At 30.7% G+C, this 21,211-nt stretch overlaps 1 pseudogene; it reads right to left on the reverse strand.

Annotated features, from left to right (window-relative positions):
- Positions 1 to 13,263: 13,263 nt before the first annotated feature.
- Positions 13,264 to 21,211, reverse strand: part of LOC114253656 — a 41,034-nt pseudogene continuing 33,086 nt past the window's right edge.

Here is a 21,211-nt window from a genome sequence, read left to right on the forward strand (position 1 = left end):
TTAGTTCACCAGTAGTGCACCAATTATCTATTAATAATTTCTAAAAAATTAATCCTTATTTATAAATTATTAATAATTTTTAATTTATGGAATTACCTTCGACTCCCTTTCGATTCCTTCGATTTCCATATAATGTCCCCCACGTGCTAAAATAACTACCGATAAATTTGAAAACTACTTCTCTACCTTAGGGCAGCAATTTATTGCTGGAGGAGACTTCAAATCTAAACACCCCGGATGGGGAAATCGTTCTACAAACACAAAAGGTCAAACACTCATGTCTTAACCTCAAAAACATCACTTTTTAACATCCTTTCCTGGTTTTACTAAAGACTACCTGACATCCTCAACATATTAATTGCGAAAATACTAATCCACCTTAGTACAAACGTAACTAACCTAGACTATATCACCCCGATCAATATTAAGCAAAGCGCTATGCCCATTAAATTAACTAGACCATTTGTCACCTCTGGCAGATAAAATTGGTCTAAATTTATAAATCTAGTCTTTATCAAAATTAGCTTCCAATCCTCATTAAAAACTACTCTTGAAATAGACAAGGTTAGGTTAGGAGTTGCAACAAAGATTACATAATGCTTTCGGTACAGACAGCGAATCGGATGAATCAACAACGGCTGTAAACTGAGAAGACACTGATATTAGTGAACCAGAAGAGATAACAAACCATAGAGAAAGGAGTTCAGCTAAAATACAAACACCGGACGACTTAACCGATGAAATCGATCTGAAATACAACAATATCAGTGATGAAGAAGAACAAATGACATTACCCATTGGAAGGATCCAAGGAGAGACCAGTCATATATATATAGCCCAACAAGCCAAGGCATTAGCACAATTCCAACGGCAGGTCGTTGCACGAGTGACCAAGTATCAACAAAAGTCGACAGGGGCGATACCAAAAGTTACTACCGACGCAGAAGGAAAACGGATGCGAGTAGAAGAAATGGTAAAAAATGAAATGGAAATTATCCAGCAGGTTGAACATGCGATGCGAGGAAGAAGTATAGTGGAGGCCACCATGGAGATGATGCAACTGAAGAGAAAAATCACGGAGCAGGAAGAATCAAAACAAAGGGACTATTGCCTGAATCGACTAGTAATAACCGAGAACAAAGAAAGGCACAATTATGCTATTCAAGCATCGGTTTCAGCCATATCAGATAGACTAGAATCAAGTAGTAAAGTGCCAGTTCCCAATTTAAGCAAGGCAGACAAAAGAACTGCCGTCAAGTGTATGTGGTATCAAAAGAAAAGGAACAACAAAAGAAAATAGATAAGAAGGTCAATGATGGTAACGTAACCACTTGTATATTTGTATATAATAAATATTTCCTTTGTATATATTTTGATCTTGTCCCAATATATAAAATTATATACAAAGAAAAAGGGGACTATGTAACAAACATGAACTATCCGTTAATCAGTAATTGTTTAAAACACACTCACGACCTCTATGTTATAGTGGCGGAGGTCATGCACAACAACAAATATCACCACCAACGCAATGACACAACGCGCTATTCCGCGATCAGTCATTGTTCCCAGGTAGCGGCTAGTGGCACCATCTCTCTAGACTTTTCTACCGATTCTAACTCAAAGGGTGAGTCTGGGACTTAGCGACCCACACCCAAAACACCAGGGGGTGTGAGGGAGCGCTCAGCAACAGCTAAATACTTGCGCCAACGAGTTAAAAACAGAACACACCGAGATGAAAATTCTAAACTACGTAACACTATAGAAACACACATAAGGGCTACAAGTCAAAGCTATCGTAGTCTTCCGATCAGATACGCTCACAGCTAATACCTGGTTAGCAAATGACTTCTTCTTTCGGCTACTTGTAAAAGATATAGTCAGAGAAGGGTCATTTGCTCGGCCGATCAGCTGTGAGCCGTATTCACCCGTTTAATACCGACGCATTATTTTCAGTGCCTTCCGTCCGTGTAACATTGACACAACAACTGCAGATGTTTCTGGAAGTAATTGAGGAAGTGGGTGGTGACGTAGTCAGTAAATTAGATGATGGAAACTTTTCAGTGCTTTGTATTAATTTAAATATTATGTAAAAATCTTTTGAAGCCCCATGCTCAACTGTCATTCAAATTGACACATCGTTTGATTTTGACATGTTCAAAGATAAATTATGTGGCTTTTTTTATCTCAATCCTACAACCACTAAAAGCGAAATGTGTATGCTTGTATTTTTATCAGAAAAGACCAGCAGTAATCTCAGTTTTTAAAACGATATGTATTCAACATGCCAATATTTTCATAGTTGACAAAGATTTTAATGAAATTTCCGTTTTGAAGGAAGTGTTTGAAAAAGCAACGATTTTACTATGAACATTTCACGCAATAAAATACGTTAAAAATCTTGTAACAACAGCACCCGTAGTGGTTAAAATTAAAAATTACATTATGAGTAAATCCAAGAATATGTTCTATGCTCGGAGTGAAGAGCATACCTACGATGAAAATATAAATATTTTTCGGCTGCGTGGCCGCCCTCGTCTGCATACCAGCCGTCCGTCTCTTCCTTGTTGTGGTACTGTTCACTGATTACAACTATATCAGTGTTTGTATCGTTCGCGACTGCCAGTGCAAGGTCTTACGCAGCCCGGCCTACTCCAACGTTTATTTGGAGTAAACGAATCATTGTGGTGGGTTGTGGATTTGCTCCTCCTCCTCCGAGTTAAGGAGTGCCCTAAAGGCAAGACGAGTGTCCTCTGTCGAGTGACATTCCGCTGCAAGATGTCCTCTCTCGCCACACTCTCTGCAGCACTCTTTCCGGTCAGGACCTGAGCACTCGTCCTTAGAGTGCCCGAATGCAAGACATCTTGGGCATCTACCCTTGCCCCGAAGCCTCCGGAGACTGCCCTCAGTCGCTTCTAGTAATTTAGCGAACAATAACTTTTCTTGCGGTAGAGCTTTGAATCTGTTCGCGAAGTGGTCTTCTTTTCCGCAACTATTGCAACATTTGGACCTATCCAGGCCGTTGCAGGTCTTCGCGTCGTGCCCATAAGCCAGACATCGGAAACACCTAGACCTAGGCCTTCTATCACACGCGCAGATCCTACATCTTACCGTGCCGATCTTTATGTGGCCGGCGCCCAACAGGATAAGAGCTGCCGCTGGTGGGACAAGTGCTTTAGCGACCTGGACCCCTCCGTAATGTTTCCTTAGACCTATCACGCTGACTTCATCGCGCTCGTTGCCTGCAGTTGTCGAGATGGCATCTCGGATCTCTTCCCTTTCCGACCATTCATCTAGGTCTCTAATTTCCACCATGGTTTTTGGTTGTAATGTCTTGACTCCTATGTCCGTGCCCACCGATCTGGCTACTTCCGCCCTGACTGCCTCTACCTGGGTGTCGTCGCCGCGGATTTGTATCAGTAAGCCTCCGTTTTTTGCCTGGCGCATTCCCACGATGTTATTTCCGATGATTTCCTTGTTGGACTCTTGGCGTATTTTCTTGGCCACTGCTGTAAAGTCTTCCTTGCTGGCGTTCACAAGTATCGCTGGTGGCTTGGATCGCGGCACCGGTCTTTTCCCTTTGCGAGTGCTACTTGACTCGGCTGTAGCTGAGTCTGAAATCTGCTTCCTTGGCCTACTGCCAGCGACCTCCGACCACGAAGTGCCAGGACCATGATTAGGATATAGGATCCAAAGCAGCAATTATTTTTTCTAGTTACTATCCTAGTCAGCTAGCCTATTGTCCTGGCTACTAAGTCTCTCTTGTGCCCAAAACATATTACCACCCAGGCCCTCCGTCGGTTGGTTTTGTGGCAAAGAATTTATTTGCTGCTGGATTTGCTGATAGTGCTGAAGCTGGTCTCCGCATAGTTCGTTAATCATTTTCATAGTTTAGCTGTGTTGCTGTTGTTGTAATTGCAAGTGTCGCATCCGCTGTTCAGTGGCCTCTGGTGATCGCGTCATGCCTATTTTCTTAGCGATATTAAGGAATTCTCTAAAGCATGTGCCTAATGCTCTAGTTCCCGACTTAATATCCGTTTTGGTGTTAGACGCAGCCAGAACCGATGCTTCAACCTAACCGTTGAGTGTCTTCCAGTAATTTTTCATACTTCGCCTCAGTTTGTGGACGACTCAAAGCCGTTGAGCTGCCCTCGGTGGTTTTCGTTTGAGTGACAGAGGGCTGGCTGGCCGCCCCCGCAACCTCAGAGGTTTTGGTTCCGATCTTTTTTGCTCCTGGTAGTCCGGTGTCCTTGTTCTTTTGCGCATTGCCGTTTTGGTTGGTCGATATCGACTTCTGGGGCGTACCACCCCCAGCCGCCGTCTCCTGGGGTCCGACCACCCCTTGTAGGGAGAACCCAGGACGAGATTCATTGATATTGTTTTGTAGTTCCATCGTAAATTTTTGGTTGGCTTAGCTCCACCGTCGACGCTAGCCTCGCGTCGTCTGTCAGTGTTCCGTCCGTTTGCCTAATCTTCCAGGACGCCGGGGGTCGATCGCTCCCCCGGTGAAGAGCTTGTCCGCGACCGCTTATTCGTCCAACCCGAAGGTATGGCTTATTTCGCGGCTACCCTGTATTGCTACAGGGCGTTCCCCTATCCGCAACCTGGGGACGCACCCGATGGCATGCTCATGCTCCACCGCTCCACGGTGGTCAACTGTGGCCTCCGGCGTGGGTAGTGGTGAGGCTGGTTGCGACTGCTGTGGTAGTTGCTGCTGAACGGCTGGCTCGAGCTGGGCCACAGGCTGCTGTTGTGGCGATGGCTGCTGGGGCTGGAATTGGCCCTGTTGGTCCCACCCATCGTACCGCTGGTACGTGAAGGCCGCACGCCGGGGTGGTCCACGTCCTGATGGTCCTGCCTTAGGCCTTACCTAGGCCTGGGGGTGGTCTCTTGACCGAAGCGCCATCCCTCGGCGAATCCCCGCCGCTTGAACAACGCCCATGCGGTCGGGCTGGCTCGTATATGGCCGAACTACGCGGTGTCCGCTCGTTACACCGTCCAACCACCCACCGCATCGTTGGGACCGTCTCACGATAGCCTTCGGACGTCCCGCAACAATTATGCTGCAATCGACTGGAGCCTCTCAACGTGGATGTTAAGCGCGTTCGGTTATGGGTCGGTGGCTACTCGGTCTTCCATCTGTAAACAAAACATGTTTAGTTAGTAATCTCTAACGGTCTTACAGCTCGCTTTATCGCCGAGATATGTAATTTGGGTAGGGTGTTTACCCTCCATCAAAAACACTCCGGTTCCTAATCGTTTACACAACCTAACTGATCCTAACCATTTCGGAGAAAACCCGCATGAACCCGCTTTTCTGCACTTGACAGCGGATGCACTTTATAATAGACCCAATCCCCTACCGACAGACGGATTCTGCCCTTGTTGTCTATAGTTACTAAAAGCTCTCGTATTTTGTGAGTGAGCACCGTGGCCAGCCGTGTTTCACACCTTTTTATAATTAAAAAACGACAGATAACATATATAAATCGACAAGTGCATCTCTACAGTCTCAAGCACATATCACCCACCAAAACTGAAAAATAACCGCTGAATTACAATAAAACGTTATGTCTTCCTTGAACGACGAGCTACCACGACAATGGGCTGCCACCTGTACACAAATAGGACCCGGCCGCAGCCAGCAAAACAAATCTCACCACCGAGCCGAAGAAACCGGGACTAGGGCGGAATTCCCGTGTAGTCGGAATACAGTGCGCCTGTATTAACGCCGCTACACGTATTTTGACTCTAGCCCGGGGACTAACTCCGTCGGTATATCCGTGCTATGAGCCGCGGTCGCCCAACAGTCCAGCAGCCGAGGAGTTGCCCCCGATTCACCGGACCACCACCGAATTTTACACGGTTGAAATGCAGTTCGCCTGTATTAACGCCGCCGTGTGAGTGACGGTACTCCCGGTTCCGATGAATTTAACCGTGAGTCTTATATATTCCACCGTATATGTGTTTGTGAATTTGTATTACCTTTCTATTAAACGTTCGAACGAACGAAAATTATTTGTAAAAGAAAATATTGTATTGATTTATATAAATATATGTAATAAACGGAAAGTATTATAATTCAAAAAACCGACTTATTACACCTTATTATCAATTATTTTCCATAACGATAAAGTTGTTGTATTTGCAGTACTAGATCTAGCTGCAGTTTCTTTAGGTATGGTATTTTCTATTTGTACGCCCTGAAGTTTCCTGCTAAATGCACTTTTGGCCGTTATAAATTTACTGTCTGATGAAAAGCGTTGAAAAAGCGTGGATCCAAAATGATAGATTGGTCTACAACATCATACTCCTCGAGATTCCCATAGTACGTTCTTAAAACATTTTGTAACGCCGTTGCCATTTTTTCCACGTCGTGCCATATTCCATTTTTTTTTAAATACTTGATGATAAATAATCATTCAAAAATTCATAATATAAAATAATTTTTGAAATAGTTACTATTTTTTCAGCGATGATTTCTTCGGTAACATCATTGAAGATACATAGAACATCACAGCACTGTGACAGCAAGTCCCATTCTTGATTGGTAATGTTGTTCAATTCATTAATTATTACAGCTAAAGTTGCTAGTACAGAGTCTTTTATTTTTAAAACCCTTTGGATCATATGGAACATGGAATTCCACCTGGTATTACAATCTTATTTTATTTACTCGCATTCCATTTATTGTTGAAGATTTTTGAGTTTATTGAGGGCTAAAGTACTTCGTTTAAATATTCAACGATATCTTTAACCTTCGTTATTACAGATTGGACTGATTCTAACCCTTTCTGTACAGCAATATTTAAGACATGGGCAAAACAAGGAAAATGCCGCCAATTATTTTTTTTTATTGCCTACTTAATATTTGCTGAATTATCCGTAACCACAGCAGATACTTTATTTTCCAGCCCTCAATCATTCACCATTTTCAATAGAAATTTACTTTTAACTCATCAGCAGCATGTTTCTCGGTAAATGAAAAATAAACCTAATAAACGAGTACATAATTATGCATCTGCGTGTTAATGATGTGTACTATAACTGACATAACATTTTGGTTGTTAATAGATGTCCAGGCGTCTATCGTGAGGCTTACAGGTGACACATTTTGGATATCAGATTTCACTCTTTAATTAGCACTTTCATACAACTGCAACCACAAGCTATTTGCAACAGTTTTCTAGTTGGAATTGTATAATTTGGCACAAGCATTTTTATTAATTTTTTAATTCAACTTGTTCAAGTGAACTAAATGAATGGAAATGCTTAATGATGAAACGGGTAATTTGTTGGTTAATGGCTTTAGATTTAGAAATTGACATTGGTTTATTTGTTATGATATAACTAGATATAGATGTTTGATTTGATGATGTGGTTATAGGTGTATTTAAAACTGGAATAGATGAAGTAGTATTCACTGACGTCGTCCGTAAAGGTAGAGTCACTGATGAAGAAATATAATTTAGAAGAGATGGTTGATTTTGAACATTACTTGAAGAAGGCAAGTCGTCAAAGTTCTCAGCATTTGACAATAGAAATGGAGTGACAGCAATAGGATCGTCTGCATTTTCTTAATTCAATATGTTATTGTCCCATTGTCCCTCAACTGCCTATTTAAATGTACAGTAACATGTTTTGTTTTTATGTGTCTCAATAAATTTCCTGTAGATTCTCCACCATAGCTTATTTCTTGAAAACAATAACCACATTTGGCTATTGTATTTTATTTTAAATTAAAATGATTCCACACTGTGTTTCTTTTTCGATTCATTTTTATTACAGGAATAAATATAAAATAGTCACAAAGAATTAACGAGATTATCAGTGAACACTGAAGACTGAAGACTATTTTTAATTTTAATAAATAATAAATAAAAAAGAGAGAAACTTGTTTTATGATTATAGAATTATTTAGCCTAATAAAATTATTATCTCATATTCTAGAAGCAACAAGTAACAACAAAATATCTCTAATTAATCCATTTTTCCAGAAGGCAATTAAAAAAAATAACAAAAAATATGTTCAAATATAATTATTTGTATTGGTAATAACAAACTGAACACAAAAAATCTCAAAACAACATAAATTTTTTTTTTTACTTTCTTGATTTTTAATCAAGTAAGTATGGTAAATGAAATGAAAAAAGTCTTAAACTTCTAAAACTTCAAGAATTTATGTTTAATAGAGAAATCATGAAATTGTAACTCTGTTATAATGAGCAAATGGATATTAAGCTAGCTTTAACATAAAATATTAATGAGAGATATCCGATATCACACCCAGGCGGTATAACGATTTGAATCTACAAAAACGTCGGCGTGAACAGTCCCAAAATGTCTATTATTTAACTTTTCTCCAAAAATATAGCTAAAAAGTTGGTTGATAGCTCATAAAAAAGGGATTATCAATTAGATACAAAATGTGAGATTAAAAATTTTCAAAATAAATTATTTAATTTTTCAAAGTTAAAAAAATAGTTATTTTTGCTAGATTTTAATTTAGCGTGGTAAATTACTGAAACTGGAGAACGGATTTTGTTATTTGGGGTCTTGTTAGATTCGCATTGGATAGGAGAAGTGCAATGAAAATTTACAGAACTTTATCATCAGTCGTTAACTCACTACAAGGCTATAAAGCTGAAAATAAAACCAAGACCCCAAACAACAAAATCCGCTCTCCGGTTTCGGTTAGGTTAACGATGCTGAAATCGTTTATAAAATATAAACTAATTTATACCAAAAATATAAGTATAATATCTTTGTTTATTATGCAATATTACTATATTAACTGTAAAGAAATTATTGGTAAAATAACATAATAAGTGATGTAGTGATATTTAGAGTTATCCAAAATCGGTTAAAGTCAGAAAAATAAAATATCTGTAAGTACTATGTATCTACTATGTATCTATACCACCCAGACAAAAATATAAATATAACAACATACTTTTTGAAATAAAAAGTGGTTCCTGATAAAAGAATCACCAGGAATTTTACTATTATTAAAATTAATATAAATCATTTTATAATACATATATGTATTATATATTATAAATATAATAAGTCACCAATTAGTCATTATCGATTACCGATTTATTTACTTAAATACATTCAAATAGATAAATTATATATAAAAATATGTAACAAAGAGGTAGGTAATTAAAATAAAAAAAAATGTCAAGGTTTGAATTCGTTAAGTATATATCAAATAAATTTTTACCATATACATAATAACGATAAATAGTAACGAATAAAAAAAAAAATTGACTTGAATGTTTATATTATATATTTAATTAATTGTGATTTTTATGTACGATGTGAATTATATTAGATATTATAAGCAAAACAGCATATTTATGACCATACCAGTTATGTTAACATAACAGATAGTACTAAGCCTGCAAAAGTGAGGAGAAAAATGTGCTGTTTTGGAAACTAAACCTATTATAACCAGGGACACAATTTACCTTATACCTTTTCAAATCCGGGACTCAGTTTACCACAAAAACGGTATTTCAGATTCAATTTATCTAGCCCCCTAAAACTGTTGACAGTTTACCAATTGATGGTATTTCACTTGAATAATAATTGTTGAGTATAAAAACAAGGGGTGCTAAATTTTAAATTATTCCGCAACATTAACTCGGACAACTAATGCCTATGAAACTTTTCACGATCATTTTAATATTTTAATAAAAGCTTTTATACACCTCATCCCCATATTTATAATTGTATGGATAAAATATTAGTTACAATCTCAAATCGATACAAACTAATAGTATAAATAAACCTTATAAATTTCAAAAAACTAAATCAAAAAAAAAAAATTTAAAAAAATGGAAAAAATTATTCAACAATACAATGAAAACACTATACTAGAGTTGAGTATGTGAAGATGATGTCTCATTACTATGCAGATAACTTGTAACTATTTTTTATTATTATTTACTTATATAAATTAACCCAACAAAAAATATTTAAAAAACCTGTTATTAATCTCATAATATATATATATATTAAATTAATTTTTCTATTTTTATTAACTAATTTATTCATTTAGAGTAAACCAAAAAATCATTTATAGAAGATAGTAGTAGTCGCATCCTAGTGGTTAATCCCATTGGTATAAATATATTTTTTTAAATTAACTTTTATATTTTTATTAACTAAATCTTTACTAACTTAATCATTTTTGGAAGACAGCGAAAGTCGTCTCCTCGTAATTTCCTGTGGGTAATTCTAAATAACTATCATAAAAATAATATTTCCATTGGGCACAATTTACTACATAGAAATGTGTAACTGAAAAATACAGGACGCAATTTACAATTTTTTCCCTTTACGCAATTTACGTTTACCCAAATTTTTTATAGTAGCCTGCAGTAAGTACCAGTGGACAGTGGTACCACCTAGGAAATCTGTAACCAACGAAGGAAACGACATCATACCTACCTATATATTATAGAATATAATGTTGTATATAATAATAATTTAACTCGAGTATTTAAATAATTTGTAAATACGATATATTTAATTAAATTGTGGATAACACAGTAAAGAGGTATTAACAATGTAATATGACGATAGCTTATGTTAAATTATATTATAATATTAATTAAAATTACTAAAATGTTAAGATACAAAGATTATAATTATTATTAAGTGTATTATACATTTTTTAACAAACTACAATGTTAAGCTTATACAGAGAATAATATTTTCAACATGTTAATTGCGTAAGTAGATATGCTAGTACAATAATTGATTAATTATTAAATATATTGTAAGCTTAAGTTAAATTATTAAATACATGTATATAAGCAGCGTTATATAAGTGAATAAGTGATAAGTATAATATTTATAGTATATATAGATGTATATGTAAGTGGCAATGTTAATATTTAATAATTATAGCGTATTACTAGTAAATAATGACAATGACTATTTGCAAACTTAATAACAATATTTCCTAGATATTTTAAATTGTGTCAAAATGTCTCAAGCAATAATGAAATGATAAACTGTCTAGTAAATACAAATGATAACTATTAGGTAGGTATCTATTAGTTATGAAAATAGAAAACTAATGTCCATTATTACGGTACAGTAAGTTATTTAATTTTAATAAAAGTAGACACATTTGACCTTAGAAAATATTCTAATAAAATAATAGAAAATATTATAATAATAATATTATATTATATTATATAATTTATGCTGATGGGTTTTTTCTTTTCGCGTACATTCCTATAATCATAAGTAAATGTTTTCAAACGAACTGTTTGCAATATTTAATTATTTTTAGATGGTGACAACGGGCTTGGCGATCATTTTCATTATCCAAATTTGTCAAGTCAAATTATGTAGATTATGATGGGTTATTATTTCATAAGATATCTGCTCTGTAAAAATGTTACCTAGGAATTGTTGACAATATCTTAATATACACCATTGCCGCTAACATATTACATAAAAGTTATTAACTTTCCAAATAATTTCCTTGTAGTTAAAAAATAATAATACATTCAGTTGTATTTCTCTATTATAAATTTATAATAATGTCTTATAATATTATTAGCCATTGACAGTTTGTAATAAAGACAATCAAATATTTAGTTAAGTACAATAAATCAAGGTGACCAATTTCCGACCGAATCCCTTAGTAGGCGTATAAACGGGAATGCGTACTAATGACTATTATAGATTAATATTTTTAAAATCAAGATAAGCATTTAGCAACTTAAAGATCATATATCTATTCACGAAAAATCACTGAACCATTTTGAAATTTATAACATTTAAAGATTATATTACTAGATATATTAAAAGTTGTAATTGAACGATTAGACGGTCGGTAATTTAAAATATATTTGGTTGATATATAAGCGTATTATATAATATAAATTTTAATTTTTAAACTTTTTTTTTTTATGTATTTTTTTAACTATATTATGACTAATATTTGAAATGTTGACTATAAATAAATATATATTTATATACTATATATATTACTCATATAAATGTATATAAATATTAAAATGTATAGATAATATGTATTATGTTTTAGTTTGTAATTTAATATTATATATTATTATATTAGGACATAGTAATAGTGTGTGTGAGGGGATAAGACTGTGTAAGCTAGTTGGCCCAACGATCACATTAAAACTACAAAAGTTGTATAAAATAATACTATGTAGCAATATATAGAAATATATCTAATTATTTAAACCCACTAAGTTACGTTTGATTCAATTAATTTGATAATAAAGTATTTTATTAATTATTACTATATCGAATATCTGTAGCATAATTAAATTATATATTAGAAATATTTACGAATTATAAGCAGCCCCAAATCACACTATACCTTCCTGCCAATAAACTGTTATTTTTATTAATAAAAAAATAGATCAAAACATAAACTTTAATAATATTTTAAATGATTACATTTAAAATATAATTACAAAAACGTTTTAGTGGGATTTTTTTTAACAGATCAAGATATAATAAAACATTATAATATTATTAAAATATGTATTTTTTTACTTTTGTCAATTCTTTTATTCTATTTATGTCAGCAGATATAATATATGTTTATTTTTAAACCTTAATTTATGTTTGAAATAATAACGATATTGTAGATCTTATATTTTATAAAATAACTAATGCATTTTTTTTGTAGTCACCTATCCATTATGTATTTAATATTTTGTATAATACAAACAAATTAATGTTTTTATTGAACTTAACTGCGTGTAAGTACGTTTGAAATATTATATTCCTACAATAGTTAAGGATTTATAGTTAAATATATATATATATATATATATATAGTTAGAATTTAAAACTATAATTAAAATAAATATTCATAATAGTAGGTAGGTACTTATATGATTATATTTTGATTACAAAACAAAAAAAAATTAAATAAATAAATAATCACTTATCGATTTTAAATTACATTAGATCTAAGAATCTTAACTAAAAATATATCTAGATAGCAAATTTGAAACCATAGCAGTTAAATAGCATTTTTTAAGTTTCTATTCTAATTTGATATTCGATAGAGATCAAATTAAATAATATAGTTTAAAAATGCTTAATAAATGTAATTTGTTACAAATGAAATAAGACGTACAATATTGTACAAAAAAACAATGCTATTATTCTAAAATCTATTAATTATTATTATTTTTGAAAATATTTAAGTGCTTATCATAAATATTTATTAAAAATTAATACAAACAGCTAGAAATAAATAAAGGATTAGTTTACCATAATATTGTAATTTAACTAATCTATAAGATTTGCGTTATTGCCTTCAATCAAAGGAGTTAAACTGGTTTCATGTTGTTGAAGACGAAAAATACGAGATTTAGGATTTTTCGGCTCTCCGTTCTTCTCTTTTTCATCACTATCTGTGTTCTTATTTTCTAGAAATCATAAATTTTAAAATAAAAATAAATTCAACACATTCTTGATCTAAATTTTACAACGGAATAATAACATATCATTAGTCATTTGGTATTCGTATTTCAATATTTAGTCTCAAACGATTCGATTATGCTCATAATATATAAATAATATACGTATAGTTTAACTTAGTAACCACCTAACGTTTCTTCCAATGAATCTTTAATGGACTCCGACATAATTGCCTTTTTTGATGCAGTTGGAACCATTCCTTGGACTAGATCCATACGTGAATCCAGAGAAAACTGTTTTCCTGACATCAAAATCCCGCGAATTCTTCTTCTCATCGCTTAAAAAATACAAATTGGAAATAATATTAAGTATTATTTTTATTAATCGCGACCAAAATTCAAGTATATATTTACAAGAGCTATCTTTCATTTCACTTCTCAATAGTTTCCGTGACCAATCGTCTCCATTATCAAATAGCGCGGCAAAGCTTCCGTTCACTACTTTTGGTGACATAGGCGAATTGGCTAATAGAAGACTGGCACCAAAGTTATTATTCCAATTACGTGTCTCTGTAATTAAAAACAATTTAAAAAAAAAAGAAACAAAAACAAAAACATAATGCTTATTTTTTTACACATAAACTTAAACATATTACTAAAAATGTTTATGAAAGATCGTTACGTTTTAAGAAATATAATAATGCTTTCATGGATAAAAATATTACGAAAGCGAGTTTAAGTTTAACATGTGAGTTAAAACTATTCAACATATTGTACTTTGGCTATTCATATCAACTAAGAACTATAAACAGGCGCAGACTGACGGAAAAATGCGAGAATCTGCCAAGAAATATATATAACATTTTTTTTTTTTATCAATATTTTATGTAAGTATTGAGTTGTAGGACATCTCGGCAAACGGATGTATCGGCGAACGGATATATTGCCGAATGGATATTTATTATGATTAGACCGTTAGACATTACTTGTTGCAACAGTAATTTTTGAACATTATATTATTTACATTTTTGAATATTATATTTTTTTAATTATTAATCATCACTATTAATGTAACTTGCATTTTAATTTTATCGATATATCCGTTCATCAATTGACGAACGGTTACTATTTTAAAGTTTTAAGTTTTCGTCACGTATAAATAAATTTAAATTGACTATGCATATTGGAATGGGAGTATAACTTACAGCAAAAAAAAATTAAATAAAATTGTTAATATTTTTACTAATTAAATATACATACGATGTACTTTAGCTGGATGATGATTAACCAATTTTTAAATAATTTGAAAAGAGTAACCAGGGTACCTGCGATTTTCGTTTTGATGGTCATTGTGAGGTTACTAAATCGTGAAAAATCATCACATAAATGGTTACCTATCTTCATTGAAGTATTGTACCATAGAAAGTTCAAGACAAGTTACGAAAATTAATAAATTATGTACCTATATATTTATCAATTAAATTAGTAAAATGTGTAAATGTTTTAAGGTAAGTTAAATACAATCATAAAATATACAATAAGAATTATACTATTATGATAACGGTTTCACTTTCTACTTAGATTCTTAGTAACTATATTATTTATTATAGGTTAGCTATGTTTCATAATTATATATTTATATATGTCATTAGTTATTACTTATTAATCTTCTTCCAAAAAAGCATATCAAAATAAATATTTTAATGTTTTTAAAATATTGTGTAAAAAAGTGTAAAATATTAAAATGAACATAGGTATTTAAATTATTACAAAATATTTTTGAAATAATTTGCTTATAATACTTATCATGCTTATAATACTCATCGAAATGAAATATTTTCATTTAATAACTTAAACTGGTTTAAAAAATATATTATTTGTGTTTTAAGTATTGATTTTGTATGTAGATTTTTCAAATATTTTTTTTCAACAATTCAACTTGTATAGTATGATGTCCACTATTGATCTGAACCACTGATATTCATATGGATTTGAAGTTCGTACATAAAAAAGGCCTTATTCCCAACAGGACCGAGTTTCTCTATAATCCTACTCCGTTATTCAATCGTATATCACTGTGATTCGAAAGATATGCTTTATTTTCTGGATAAGATTAACTGCGATAATTGATTGAATTTTAGTCATTAAAATATTAGATAAAGATTTCTAGTATATCCAACCGATGAATTAGAAGATAATACTATTGATGATTGATGTTATGCGTGCGTGTGATTGAACGATTCCATTTTAGCCAGTCTTCGCGCGCTACTTTATAATATAATTATAATATGTATTTAATTAAATCTTAGATTTACCAGCTAATGAAACTTTTGATTTATTGTAGGTAGAGTCAGCTTTATCGTCGTTGATGATTTCAGTAGCCGTTGCTTTGATTTCTGCCCAGTCTCTTGTAATGTCCGAAACCGTAGTATATTGTGACGTAACGGTAAAACGTATACGTATTTGCCTATAAAGAAAACGTATTAACTATTTTGATTATATAAGAACGATTACTGTGAACAAATATTTTGTTGAAAAAAAAACCGAAAAAAAATTGAAAATAATCTTAATTATCTATAAATAGCTTAAAAAGAGTCAAAATATTTTGGAAATGTTATCTTGTATATTATAGGTATATATATTTTTATGCTAATATAAACATTTGCGGAAAATGTATAAGCAAAATAATTATTTCTAAATATTTATGGATAAAATATATCTATTTATTATTAAATATTTTGAAAACATTATTGCGTATAATAATAAAAAAGAAAAATGTGTAATATAGGTACAAAAAAGTCCCCACAAAAAATGATTTCGAATCAAAACAAAATGACAGATATTTTTTATTAAAATATTTGAACTTAACTAAATTTGAACTCTGAATATATATAGTAAAATTGTGGTTATAACTTTTTAGATTATTATTGTATTCCGCATACTTCCAGTTACTTATGAAGAACTTTGTATAATATTTTCGAACCTTAATTATAAAAATAAACACTTTATAATTTTTTTTTTATTATTTATTAGTAAAAAATTCAACATTTACTTATTGTATAACATGTAAATACAAATTGTAATTATATTAAATGTTGTTTTAAATAAATAAAGAAAAAAAATTCAACGATCTGTAGATCCTTAGTGTAATAAGCCAAAATATAGTTAATATTTGATTTGTTTCTTTTAGTAATTTCAAATTTGCAAATTTTTGTGATTTTAACGAATTTTTTCAAAATTTTAACTTATAATATATAATTAATCTCAAATATTTTAAAAATCTATTAATCTAGTAACAATTTCACGACGATTTGTTGTACCTTTAAGTGATGCAGGAACACAATGAATTCTTCCTTTAGAGTTTTAAACGCTTTAAATTAACAGTCTTTCAGTTAAATGATTTTCTCCACGCAAACGAAAAACGACTAAACCTAAATGTCTAGCTGCGGGTATTTCAAATCTTTTATCATTCAACACGAGAAGTTCAAATTTGTTAGCCAACTGTACACCCTATAAACGCAAATTATGCATTATATAAAGATATATGTTTATTCAATTGTCACGTAATTAACATTTTTGTTTATGTTTTGCATGTTATACTCACTCCTCTGATATGCTTTTGAAGACCTTTTATCCCAAAACATCGAATCACAAACCATAGTTTCAACGCTCTAAATCGTTTACTTAATGGTATTTGCCAGTGCTTCAAATTAAAATGTTATTTGTTAAATGCATTAACTAATAATAATTTTCAAATCAAAATATACTTACCATGTAGTCGATAGCAAGTCCTAAAAAATAATAATTATTATTTAAGATTTTATTTTTTAATGTTTAAATTAATTGAAGATTGCATTATAAGATTCCAGGTCAAAATATGTCCAATATAAAATATCTCCTGGAAATATCTATTATGATAATATTTTAATATTTATAATAGTTTATATTAATTAATTAATTATTTATTTTTATTCATTATTTAATTATTATTAAAAGTAGGTAAAAAATATATTATTATATTTATAATACTACTGATATCTAAATTGATTACCGAAGTAAGTACATTTTTAGTAATAATGTTTAAAAAATAATGGGGATTGCCCACAATCTTAATTTTAACTTATATCTATGATTCGATTTTATATTAATTAATTAAATTTTTTTTAAATTTTATTAGATTAGTTACCTACTATATTTATTTAATTTTGTTTAATTGTATTATATCAATCAATCATCTCAAACCTTAATTTATAATTTTATATTTATTAAGTTGTAACATTAATTTGTGATAAGTTTTTATTTTCTGTTTTTGTGGAAAATATTATTATATGCATGTAAAACTCACTGCATTATAATACAGACGATTATAATAAAATAAATAATTGATTTGTGTACTTGTAATAAATAATAATAATACAAATATTATTTAAAAATTACATATTATGATTAAATTACATATTTTTAAATGTTAAAATATTTTCATGGGAGATATTTCCATTAAAGAAATTTTTGACTAGAGATATTTTGACCGGTCACCGCATCATAAGATCATTATTATTAAATATAAAACATAGATCATAGTGAGATTTATTGGAATATAACTTTTAGCTTATACAAGCTGTTTCTTCAAATAAACATTAATTTGTTAAAATAAAAAATAAATAAACTTATAATGGCATAGACGTTTTCTACGAGAAATTGACACATATAAAAAAAAAAAAACAAAAACGACTGTCTATACCACACATTTTATTATTCTTTAGGTAAATCATAATTCAAATAATGCTTTTTTATTTTATTGGCTTTTTAAATATTTACCAAAAAAAAAACTAAATACCTATCCACTCCAATACACCATTACATAATATACACACATTTTGGAAAATACAATAGTTCATGTTAAACACACCTAATTTTCATGTTGTAAATATAACGGATCGACGTTAAAAGTCCGATGAAGACATTCACATGTTTTTGACCCTAATAGTAATAACAACAATATCAATTATTATTTGTTAATGCGGTGTGTGGTGTACATGTGATGAGGGTATTTCCTTTATTCGATGGTCATGTAATATTAAATATACATTTTTATTGTATGTACTATGTGGGTACAAAACATTTTATATAATTCTACAATGAAAAATATGATTGTACTATAAAATATAATGTTGTATAAGTTTTGCTTTTCTAATACCTATATTAGAATTAAGAATCTTTACAAAATAAATATGCAATCACAATATTATATTTCAATTAAGTATTTACATTTATTTTTGTATTTTGATTAGAAATGATATGAATATATGATTATATATTGCAAATCGGAGAGTTTCTGGGGTAAGAATGTTTTAAGTATCTGGATTAACATTATTGACTTATTAACTACTATAGGTATGTACGTATATGATATAGTTAATATTAATTAATATTTTAACCTAACGTCATGAGAATACTAGTAAATACTAAATAATGAATGATAGGTATAATCATTAATTCAGAATCTATTTAATTTTATCACCTATACATATTTAAATTATTTTCATGATGATAAGCAAATTTTAATGTCTCATAGAAAAATAAAGTCTCATTTTAAATATAATAATGATAATTGGTAGTCATCCCCATAATGAGAAGTATCTAAATGCAAGTACAAATATAAACTTTTGATTCTGACTACTGTCATTGAACACATCTAAAATGCATCATTATAAGAACATTTACCACATGGCTGTGCAATCGAAATGAACCATCATCCATTTACTTGGATTGAACGCAATTGAATCTGCGTATGCGACACCCGAGAGCCAATGACGAAATTCCGGGCATATAAATGCAGTACCCGCGTACGCCGCGTCGACATGAAACCACATGTCTTCCGCGTGGCCTAAAATTATATAAAAATTACAAAGAATCATAAAAGTTTACGAGAATTATAAAAAAAAAAAATCGTTGTTCCATGATATTTACATATTGGTCCGAGTTCTTCGAGTTTGTCGAAAGCACAAGCGCCAGTTGTACCCAACGTCGCACATACCTGTACAGAACACACCACCAATAGAAAGTTTATATTATACAAGGAAAAAAAAATATTTGGTTAAAGTAAATAGTTGAAAATATTTTGGTTGATCAAACAATACGGGCAATTGTACAAGCTAAAATCGTATGTTGAGAATACTAATCAATAAGCATGTATGTTTTCTATATTTTGAAGTATTTAATGGTAATGTAATAATTGTAACTATATTTCATGGTTGGTAAAACATTTTACCATAATAAAGAATTCGAATGACACTTTAAAAAAGGTTCGAGTGTAATACAAACTATCAAAATATATGGTTAAACTCTTAAATTAACTCTTAACTTTCTCTTATATAAGAACAGGTCTCTTTTATATTCCGATTTTGTGAAAACACTATTTAATTTTTTAGTTTTTTAGTTTTTTAGCTAATAAGTATTTAAAGTTCAAATGTTTACAAAATATATCAAAATTGCGAAAATCTGCAAGGAATTTTATAGTTGAAAATTCGTAAAATTTTTGTGATAAATACCTAAGGTTAAAAAATCCAATACAAGGTTATCCATAAGTTTTCTTTCAAGTAACTATAAAAAAATGTTTAGTGTCTATACAAAAAAAAAATTTATAGGCGTAAGAAATTTAATTTTTTACGAAATCGCGTAAAATAACGATATATTACAATTTAAATATAGCTAATAATATAATATATCCTACTAATTATTCTAAATTGATAAATCATCTCCTTTCAGAATTGTTTTTCGTATACAAAGATACCTGTCATTGCGTTTAAATTTAACACATCCATTTTAGTGACCTACTCTCCATCTCTACTAAGCAGCAGAGCAATACCCACCTGCTTACCCTTTTTTTTTTTTATTTATTTAACTCGTTAAAAGTTAATTTGAAAAAAATGTAACTTAACTTAGTTGAAAATGAGTTACTTTTCTTTTTTTCTTGTAAAATTAATTACATGCAAAATTACAGGAAGCGATATGAACAAAATGTTATGAACAAATAATAATTCTTGACGACAGGACGAATTTATTGCTTAATAGTTAGATATTATCATGTTAAAATCATTCTGGGTTTTTTCGTTAGAAGTTACTTAAAAAAAAAGAAACTTGTTAAATTAGATGTTACTTATGAAAATAAAAGTAACTCGTTAAGTAACTTAGTTGAAATTTTAACTCGTTGATGACTTGCCTATAGGTAGTAGGTACTGTTTCTAATATTGTGATGTTATGATTTTAGTATGATGCATTTTTATTATTTTGTTCGTTGAAATAAAAAGGTTGATATGTTGTTATTAATTTTATGAATTCAGTTTGATGTATTTTTATCATTTTATTTGTTATAAAGGCTTAAACAATTAAGTAAAGTTTAAGTAATTTAAAAAAAAAAACATTTGTCCCGGGCCTTGTTAAAATTGCACCCTTACTGTGGGTACGATTGTTACATTTAGTTTTTCTTTTGATTCTCATTTACTCAACAATTTTTGAAAATTAAAGATAAAACTACTCATACACATATATATGAGAACAAATTACACAACAGATTAAAAATATAATCAGATCAATAGTTAGAATCCTAATTGAAATAGATCATTTCATGATAATTGTTACAATTGTACACCTCTCCCAAAAAGCAGTATAGTCAATAATTAATAGGTTTTTAACTACAGGAAAATACGATTACTGTTTTGAGTTTATTTTTTTGCTTGATCTATTTTTTTTTCGATTGTAGCAGTCTTGTACAAAAA

Source organism: Rhopalosiphum maidis, chromosome 3 (assembly GCF_003676215.2).
Source record: "Rhopalosiphum maidis isolate BTI-1 chromosome 3, ASM367621v3, whole genome shotgun sequence".
Taxonomy (NCBI): Eukaryota; Metazoa; Arthropoda; class Insecta; order Hemiptera; family Aphididae; genus Rhopalosiphum; species Rhopalosiphum maidis.